Consider the following 10,736-nt stretch of genomic DNA (forward strand, 5'->3'; position numbering starts at 1 on the left):
ACCCCCCCCCCAAAAAAAACTCTCATGAACCAACACACTATATCTCTCTACGTTTGTATCTCTCTCACACAACCCCACGTAGGTGGTGTGCGTATATAAGAAGAGAATAGGTGCACCATGCACATACTCACGCTTCGTGCCCAGCCACACCCGCGCGGGTACACGGTGGAGCTCATTTCTGTATGAAATGGCAGCCCACGTGCTAATTTGAATGCATGTAGCGGTTGTTTACCTACGGAGGTCGTGTACCACACGTGCACGAAACAAAGTTCAACTTGATGCATTGGCGCATTATTTTTAAATAAAGTTATATCTCTCAATGGCACGTACACAGAATATAAAACGATTTTTATGGAGAAAAAGGTAGTCCACTCCACTATATGCAATGGAGCATGCCTGCCTGGTTTGTCTCTCTTCAGAGTATCTCACACAAGGTTGCGGTGGCCTCTCTCTCTCACACACCGTTGGTCACTGATCCGGCTGCATCCCGTCCGCCGGCGGAAAGGGAGGATGTGCATCGTTTCTCCGTTCGACGGCGCCGAGGCAGCACGTCCCGATCTGTGGTACACGCCGTTCTCTCTGACCAAGCTCCGGTGCGGTAGGGCCTACGCCAGCTGCTTGCTACCACAGTATGGGCAGATTCCGCCCGCCGCCGCTCACCTAGTTACATCCCGACAACCTCCAAGTATCCCCTCCGGCCTTGCTCCACTGCCCGTCTTCCCACGTCGCTGCATGTGGATCTTCCATAGTTCTTTGCCCAAAACATAGCTCATCCGGGGTACTTTCCTTTTTGCAATCTCGTCCTCACACCGTTTTAGACAAACACAAGGAATATGCTTCTTTTTTGTCGTCGCATGTGTCATCAACTGTTATTGGCCAGTAATTGTTTCCTTTCTACCTCTTTTTTGCAAACAGGGCTGTCCATTTCACCTCGTTGCTGTTGCGACCTTTTGGTGAACTCCACAAATCACTTTTTTCTTAAGAGTGTTTTGTGCAGTTGTACTAAAATGTCATACAGGCAATGTCTCTACATTTCAGTGCGACTGCACAAAGGGAGATTGGTTTTTCTCTATCCTCCTCATCCAACTCTGAGCCTAATCTTCTCCAACTAGTTAGTCTTAAGAGAGACTGCAAAGGTGATCGGCTTCTATTTGTGTGTTTTTTCTTTCATCGGCAGTCCTCTATTATCGTAATCACACTTAATATCTTTGGAACAGGGACGCTCAGCTCTATTTTAGTGGAACTGCACAAAATGATCAGAATGTTGCATGCTCCAGACAGCTACTTTTTTCCCAACATGTCTTGTTGATTTAGACAGAGCTGGGGGGACATTGCTGCCAATGAAAGCATGGAATTTTAATTTAACACCTTCTCACAACTTTGTCTTTGTTGTGATGTAAATATTAGCTCTGATCTGCTAATAATTGAGATGCATTAGCAAGGAAGTTAGTTTTTTATTGTTTCCGAAAGAGCATCGATGGCAAGACACACGAAACAAAAGCTGAAAGCTCACACCATTGTACAATTTCATGTCGCTGGAAAATTATTTGTATAGTATGTCAATTATGTAAACAAATGTTGGAAGCTTGATAGCATTGCCAGAAGCCTCTTCAGCATCCGGCTCCATGTGCCATGCACAAAATTATACTCCTTCGTTCCTAAATATTTGTATTTTTACAATTTTGAAATGGGCATATTTTAGAGTGTAGATTCACTCATTTTTCTTTGTATGTGTACTCCCTCCGTTCCTAAATACTCTATTTGTCTTTCTAGAGATTTCAACAAGTGACTACATATGGAGCAAAATGAGTGAATCTACACTCTAAAATATGTCTATATACATCCGTATGTAGTAGTCCATTTGAATCTCTAAAAAGACAAATATTTGAGTAGTCACTCGTTGAAATCTCTAGAAAGACAAATACTCTGGAGTATATTTAAGAACCGAGGGGGTAGTGGACAACCGCATGGGAGACTCAGCCCGGTCGTTCCTCCGCATTAATAGTGAGTAATGAGAAGTCAAATCGTAAGCCCCACCTTTCCCACTGTAAGTTTCTCGGAAGAAGCCACCATTAATACGCTCTTCTTTGAATCCGCTCATACTACTCCATCTGTCACTGTTTATAGAGCGCGCTTCAAAAAAGAAAAAAATACGTGGGACCAAGGCGACTAGCGATCGGCCTGAAAAATAACATTGGTAGTTATAGCATGGCCTCTATTACTAGAGGAAATAATACGTACACACATGCATGCAGTGCTTCCACCCCGGGTACACACATGCATGCACTTACTCCACTCCATAGTACATCGAGAGAAAATTGTGGACTTGATTGCGGTTACCATGCCCTAATTAATTGAGCATTAAACCAAACGAGTCTAAAGTCTCTCTGGTGGTGGAAATGCATTGAGAGAAATGCATCATAATGAAGTGCGCCCTTTAAACTGCGGCAGAGGGAGGAGTAGTATGAAGGTGCAAAACCAAGTACGTGTATGGCCAGTCGGTCAACGCACCTCCTCTTTGCATATCACTGACATGTGGGACCGGAGTGTGAGCAAACCGATCTCAATTGATGGCAAAATGGCCAACCCGTTGTTCCTTGAGAGAGACGAGGAGCAAGAACACACAGACGGGCTCGCATAGAGGCCAAGATATATTGGAGCATGGTTGATCAATATCATCACTACATGTTGGGCTGCCGTTTTCCGCCCTTCTCCGGAATAAATGTGTACTTTATCATAGATCAAAAAAATAAGAGTACAGACGCTCCACCATGTGGTTCTAGTAGTAGTACTACTTGTACTACTAAACCTTGTGCTTGGCTCTTCGCCTCTTCGTGAAGTCGAACAATGATGGTACTCCGCATGTTGGGTACTACAGTGTATGCCTCTGACAATCTGACACCGAATGGACTGATGCACGTCCATCGCCTGAGCGAGGGAGAGCTTGCATTAGTTAAAAGATTCTCCTTGTCCTACGATCCACCATGCGCAAGCTTCTCTCGTCCTGCAACCTTCTCCTTGTTCGGCAAGTTGACGGGACACAACAAAGTAATGCTAGTCCATACTGCCTCCTCTCCGGTTAATATGGCTTAATTTCAAACGAGATAAATACACTGTCTGTCATTGTATATTTGCAAAAATACGGTCAGTGGACTTCATAATACGCTCATTGCGCTCAATATATATATATATTCCGGTGTTTATACGGTCACTAGCTCACCCTGGCTGAGTATGTGTGCGCATGCATGTTGTAGGTTGAGCACTTGAGCGTGACCGTGTGTGTTCCTCGTGTGCTCGGACATGCATGCATTAGGGCGTCGCGCGCGTTTTTGCATCCATGTGTACGTGTGACTATTGCATACACGTAGGGGGAGTACATGTAGGGGCCACTAAGGAGCAGTCAAATCACACAGCAAGTTAGTCGGAAGAAGCAACCATCATTTCACTCTTGAATGACATGTACGCAATATGAAATGGTTGATATGGAGAGAAAAAGAAAACCACTATATATACACTAGCAGGAGCCTAAGCTACAAGCCTGCTTGCTTGGGTTGCTCTCTTCACAAGCATAGAACGACGGAGGCCACACCGCTGGTCACATATACGGCCTGATGCCGTAGCTGGGGGAAGGGAACAATATTCTGCATAGACACGGTCGACATTGGCGAAGGAGAAAACCCATAGTCGGTGCATCCCAATCGGGGGTCACCGTGGTACGGGCCGATGCCGCATCCCAACCGCCCTTCTAGCTACAGCCCGACGTCCCAGGTAGTCCATCTTCCTTTTGGATCCGGCTTGCTCCACTGCCGCAGCTCCCCACGTATCTCCATCTCCATGTCGATCTTTCTCTACTTCTACCGGCTTCTACTTGTGATGAGTTTATGTCTCATGAACTAGTGCCAGTACTATTATTCTAGTCACACTTCTTCAATATCTTTGCCATCAGGGATGCTCAGCTTGATTTTAGTGGAATTGCACAAAAGCATCATATGGTCCGAGGGTGCCAGCCGTCTTTCCTTCGGCAGGTTCTACCTGGCCAGGAAATTAAATCTTGTTTAGGGTTTAGGGTTTAAGTCATAGTGACCCCATCAGTAGTTTTTCTTTCGTACACGCTCTCACAACTTTTGTCTTTAGTTGTGAAGTAAATATTGGCTATGATCTGTGAATCATTGAGATGCATCAGCATGCGTGTTAGTTTTCCTTTATATTTGATGGAATGTTGTAACGGGGAAACCTTGGAATAGGAATGAAAATGGAGTGGAAAGTTTCCGTTTGTCTGGAGGAAAAATGGAAACGGGGAGAAACCAACATTTCGTTTCATTGGATCGCGCCATCAAGTAAAGCCAACGTTTAAATCACGTCTATCGCGTTCGTGTCTCACCCTCCTCCATGACTCGACCCCACACGGTCGCTCGGCATGCCACTCACCGCAAACCGAGTATACGATAACTTTCTCGCCTGCTTGTCGATGGATCATGCCATGGAGTACTAGCACTACCAGAAGAGATTGACAAGTTGGGGGAGGACAGCTAGCTTTAGCACGGACTCCCAAGAACTTTTTACATGCATGTTGTGGCCGACTATTGCGACCTTTGAACACGGACCAGTCACGTGCACCAGGAAGCGGCACGGGCGATGCTCTCTTGGTCGGCGCGCCGCTTCAATGCCGGCGCTAGTGAGAGGTCGCGTCCGCTCTGGCCAGGCACGAATGCGGCACTGACCGTTTTGGGCGGGAAGCACGCGCGGGTGATGAAGAGGGTTCGGGTTGGTCAGGAGCGGCTGTGGCAGCGGTCCGGACGCCCGCAAATAAGAGATGATGTACGTTAATATTGCTGCATATATAATTAACAACGTAAATAATGTGCCAGTTGGACAAATATGATTGGAGATGGAGATGGAAATGGAATTTAGGCTAGTCATAGTGGGGAGTATCATATACTAGTATCATGCATATGATACTAGTATATGATACTACCTCCATAGTGCATAGTAACATAAAATAGTATCATAGATAGCCATAATTATTGCCATGCATGACACAAAGTAGCATAGCACTTAACATGATACGGTATCTACCTATGTTACTCTAACCCTCTCTCTCTCTCTCTCTTCTTTAATTGTGTGCCATATAAGCATGTTTGCTAGTCCCAAGTGCATGTTACAGGTTATGTTACCCCCACTATGGCCAGCCTTACATAAACACGGATATGCATGTCTATGTCTATGTGCGTGTACGCCACAACTCTCGCGACCTGGAAGCGGGGGTGTGTTTTTGATCGAGTTTTCTTTCTTGGTACGTTAAAAAATTGTCCGCCAGTTTTCATTTCTTTTTTCCGGGAACGCACGTATTCTATTTAAAACCACTGCTATGGAGAGATTTTTTACTCCATTATAGCCTCTTGTTTGATAGAGTTTCTCACGTCTCGCTCTCTCACCCTCTCCATATCAAAACAAGATGACAGTGTCCACTCTATCTCTCACCTCACCGGTGGACACAGATCCGGCCGAATCCCGTCCGCTGCGGGAGGTGAGAAGGTGCAGCGTTGATGTTGTAGTTGTCGGTGATGGAGGAAGCCGATGCGCACCGTCCTCTCAGAGCCGGCGCTGGCATGGACGAAGGTCCTCCGCGCCCTTGTTCGCTGCCGTCGTGTGGGCAGATCCCGCCCGCCCGCCTAAGCGACATCTCTCCCACCTGAGGTATAACTTCTTGTACTAGTCCAGCTCCCCAGGTCGTTGCATGCGGGTTTTCTTCTATGCGACTACTCCCCATGTATAGTAGCTAGGGTTCGTCGGCTGGTCCAACATCACCTACTATTATAGAGGAAATGCCACTCGAAAAGTTGTCCTGATTTATGCCTCGGTGGAGGTATACATGTTATTTCGACAAAAAGTACATGGTGGTTGTGCGGTCATTGTCCATATGCTCCTATTGCTGCTGCTAATCTAATACTATCACTTGTTAATTGAAGAAATGCTTTTTTTTCTCGGGTATCCTGGTTTAGTTCCCATCAAGATAATCATGATGCTTCTGTTTGTTGGTGTACTTTTCATTAATTCTTATTGACAATTGAGATGTCATTTTTAATCTTGTAAAACAAAGTAACAACACTATATCCCTTTTTTATATTTTTGGAAACAGCGATGTGTATCTCCATACTCGAGAATGTCTTCCTCAATTTTACTGGAACTGCACAAAATTGGATGGCCATTGTTGTTCCGCCTCACTGTCCGCTGCCACGTGGTTCTTCCTTCCTCGAGCTTGATTACTGAGAAGAAATAGACCACAATGAGGATTTGTCGAACTTCATAGGTGCCTCACCCAAACTAGATGCCAAATGGATGATGCATCACCATGACGACCTATTGATGCTCATGGTTGCGTCGGCTGGTGAAGCGGATCGATTTTCAATGAAAAACAAGCTGTCTTCCAACAGTGCTCTTTGCTTGTTACCCACAAAGATGATATCCTTCGTCAGTTCACCTTGGTTGCGTTGGAGACGTAGTCGTCTTTCACGTTGGTGCAATTTTATCACACAATTGTCTATGAACCAAATATTTCCTCGAAGAAGGATCGACATTGGTACTAAGAGCATAAATTTTGTATTGATTTCTAAGCCTTCTCACAACTTTGTCTCCAGCTCCCCTGTAATTTCATTTGTCCAGCTATTAACTTTGATCAAAAAATGGTGTGGACCAGAAACCCGAATGGACGTAGTAGCCCTCCATTTTTATTTACTCCGCATATTAGATTTGACTGAAGTCAAACTTTGTAAAGTTTGACCATAACTATTAGAGAGGGCAAACTATACAAACTCTCAAACCTTTCCGGTAATTGAAATTAAAATTTTTTATTTGTACACACTCTCACACGTTTCCGATGATTTGGCGCATGTGTGGTTGTTCACTTAAGGGAGGGTAGTGTACCGCACGTGAAGGACAGGAAGTGCGACCAGGACACGTGGATCGTTAGTTCATCGAAAGTACTCCATAGTAGTTTTCTTCACTGGTACATTAAATAAAGAGTTTCATTTCATACTTACACAATTTAAAACGATTGTTATGGAGAGTAAGAAAACCACTCCACTATGTATTAGTCGTATACACGAGTACTATATGGACGCAACTTCATTGACTTTAGTGCACCTGCCTTTGGGTTTATGACAGGTGGGCCCAAAATGTGGTTGGCCCACCTGTCATAAACCCAAAGGCAGGTGCACTAAAGTCAATGAAGCTGCGTCCATATAGTACTCGTGTATACAGCCAAAAGCAGGTGCAGTTTAGGCACCGGAGCTCAGTCCGTCCTACAATATATATATATATATATAAGCTAGGGTTTTCACTCTCCACACTCTCGCCCGCACTACATATATATATACACACTGGAGGCTCAATGTTCCTTTGCTAGGGTTTGCTATATTCACAGTCTCTCACCCTCTTCACCAGATCTAAACAAGACTGCATTGGCCTCTTCTCTCCCTCCCACAGCTGGTGAAGGAGGCGTCCGGATCCCGTCGCACCAGGAAGGGGAGGAGGTGCAGCGTTAACTCTATCGCCTTCGGCGAGGGAGGCAATCCACTGCCGGCTGGGCTGCTCTCTTTCACCCAGCGCGTGTGCGGGAGGGCCACCGACCCCTTCTTCCTCGCTGTTATACATTGTGTGGGCAGATCCGGCCTCCTGCCGCACGCCTTGCCACATCCCGACGACCCTAAGGTATAAGTTTCTTTGAAACTGTCATTGCTCTAGCTGCATGTGGATCTTTTTTGATCTATAGTCGAATCTAGGTCTTGGTTCAAAGTGGAAAGAAGTGTGTGGTGGGGTGGAGCATGAATCTAGGACATGGTTCAACGAGGAAAGGAGGGAGGGAAAATTGTATAGACTGGCTATCCAGCCGCTTTGTTGGTCGAAAAGGGAAAAAGGGGGTAACCCGAAACTGGGGGGTCGGGTAGTTTGTGCATGACTAGATTTGCTGCCCTCACATAGGAAAAAGGTTGAAAGAGAACAAATATGGGACCAACATAGATATTCTGCTTGGCTACATACTCTGCATCACCCATTTATACGTGTGGATGCACATGGTGCTGGCAGTTCCCATGTCCCATGTCCCACACAACTATTTTGCTGTTGTTCATCTAAGAATGCCGCTAGAAAATTGAAGCAATGCCACTGTTAAAAGTAAATTACATTTTTAATGTTCTAAGAGAATGTCTCTGTTAATATGAATCAATGCAACCATTTTAGAAATGCTACTATCCTACTTTGTTTTCCATCAAGATAAGTTAGATGCTTCTTTTTGTCGCCATTTGTTTCATCCTCCTTTATCGGCAAGTAATTGTTTCCTTTTTTGCCTTTGTTAAAATAGGGTATCTATTTAACTTGTTGTTATTGCGACATTTTGCTTCGCTATGCGAAACACTTATGTTTTAAGAGTGTTTTGTGCAGTTCAACTAGAATGACACACCGGCGACTTTGCTTAATTTTGGTGGAACTGCATAAAAGGAGATCAAGATTTGTTTCCAGTCTTCGTGGCAAGTTGTTTCAAATCTTGGTCTCATCCACATCATGTGCAGTGTGCTTTGAGATGTTGTGCTACTTGTTTTGGTACTGTTTTAAATAAATGTTGAATTGAAGCTATTGTATTGCTGCCTTTGCCCATTAAGTAGTGAACAAAAATGGGACCAACCCAGACATGATGCTTGTTGCTTTGTTACAACAAATTCAGCATCACCCCCTTTATAAGTAGATGGAAGCATGTATTGTTGTTACGCCCACTCTCCCTGGAACTGTTTATGCTTTTCGTAAATCTAATGCCGCTGGTAAAATTAAGCAATGCCACTCTCAGAATTAACTACTGAATCTTATTTCAAAACTGCAACACTTGTTAGGGATTGGCGGGATTACCATTTTTGTGGCCGCATGTTTCATCCTCCTTTATTAGCTAGTAATTGATTCCTTTTTTGCCTCTGTTTAAACAGGGATATGTATTCAACATGTTGCTATTGCGACTTTTTGCTTCGCTACGGGAAACACTTTGCTTGATTTCAGTGCAACTGCACAAAATGAGATTGGATATCCTATTTGTGTTGGTAGATTCGTATTTTATGTTGGCCTTCTCATGAAAGGTCAGTACAGGCCTTCGTGCACATGATTGTGCAGTGTGCTTTGAGATGTTGTGCTACTTGTATTGGTACTGTTTTAAATAAATGTTGAAATGAAGCTATTGTACTGTTGTCTTTTCCCATTAAGTAGTGAACAAAAATGGGACCAACCCAGACATGATGCTTGTTGGTTTGTTACAACAAACTATGCATCACCCCCTTTATAAGTAGATGGAAGCACATATTGTTGTTGCGCCCACTCTCTCCTGGAACTGTTTATGTTTTTCGTTAATCTAATGCCGCTGGTAAAATTAAGCAATGCCACTCTCAGAATTAACTACTGAATCTTATTTCAAAACTGCAACACTTGTTAGGGATTGGCGGGATTACCATTTTTGTGGCCGCATGTTTGATCCTCATTTATTAGCCAGTAATTGATTCCTTTTTTGCCTCTGTTTAAATAGGGATATCTATTCAACTTGTTGTTATTGCGACATTTTTCTCGCTATGCGAAACACTTATGTTTTAAGAGTGTTTTGTGAAGTTCAACTTGAATGTCACACCGGCGACTTTGCTTAATTTTGGTGGAACTGCACAAAAGGAGATCGAGATTTCATATATGTGATGGGATATGTGTCCAGTCTTCCTCTCGAGCTGTTTCAAATCTTGGTCAAGAAAGGTCAGTACCGACTTTCATCCACATGATGCTGCAGTGTGCTTTGAGATGTTGTGCTACTTATATTGGTACTGTTTTGGATAAATGTTGAATTGAAGCTATTGAACTGTTGTCTTTTACCATTAAGTGAGCGAAAATTGTTCCAACCCAGACATGATGCTTGTTTCTTTGTTACAACAAAACTATACATCACCCCCTTTATAAGTATATGGAAGCACATGTTGTTGTTGCGCCCACTCTCCCCTGGAATTGTTTATGCTTTTTGTTAATCTAATGTCGCTGGTAAAATTAAGCAATGCCACTCTCAGAATTATTTAACTACTGAATCTTAGTTCAAAACTGCAATACTTGTTAGGGATTGGCTGGATTACCATTTTTGTGGCCGCATGTTTCATCCTCCTTTATTGGCCAGTAATTGATTCCTTTTCTGTCTCTATTAAAACGAATCGGTCGCATTGTTTTAGGAATGGTACTATCCTGCTTTGTAGTTCTTTCTAGTTTCTACATGTTTAACCAAGGTATTGTTAAGATAATGTCTCTGTTAAAATGAATCAGTTGCATTGTTTTAGGAATGGTACTTTTCTGCTTTGTCATTGTTTATACATGTTGAAACAAGGCATTGTTAAGAAAATGTCTTAGTCAATATGAATGAATCACACTGATGGAGAATTGCTACTCTCCTGCTTTGTTTCCCATTAAGATAAGGTAGATCAGTAGATTCTTTTCTTCTGGGAGTACAAGTCATCAACTGTTATTTCTCAGTAATTGTTTCCCTTATACCTATTGTTGCTTACAGGGATATCAAAATTAAAGCTCGGTTTTATTCTGACTTTGATTTTAGTTGAACTGCACAAAAGGAGCCAATGTTTCCAAGGCAAACTGCTGCATTACTGGGTCCAGTTGGTCGTTCCACTTTGCAGAAAGAAGCAGTCACTGTTTGCGCTACATTACAGAAGGAATGACCG

This window comes from Triticum aestivum, chromosome 4B (assembly GCF_018294505.1).
Source record: "Triticum aestivum cultivar Chinese Spring chromosome 4B, IWGSC CS RefSeq v2.1, whole genome shotgun sequence".
In the NCBI taxonomy this organism is placed as follows: domain Eukaryota; kingdom Viridiplantae; phylum Streptophyta; class Magnoliopsida; order Poales; family Poaceae; genus Triticum; species Triticum aestivum.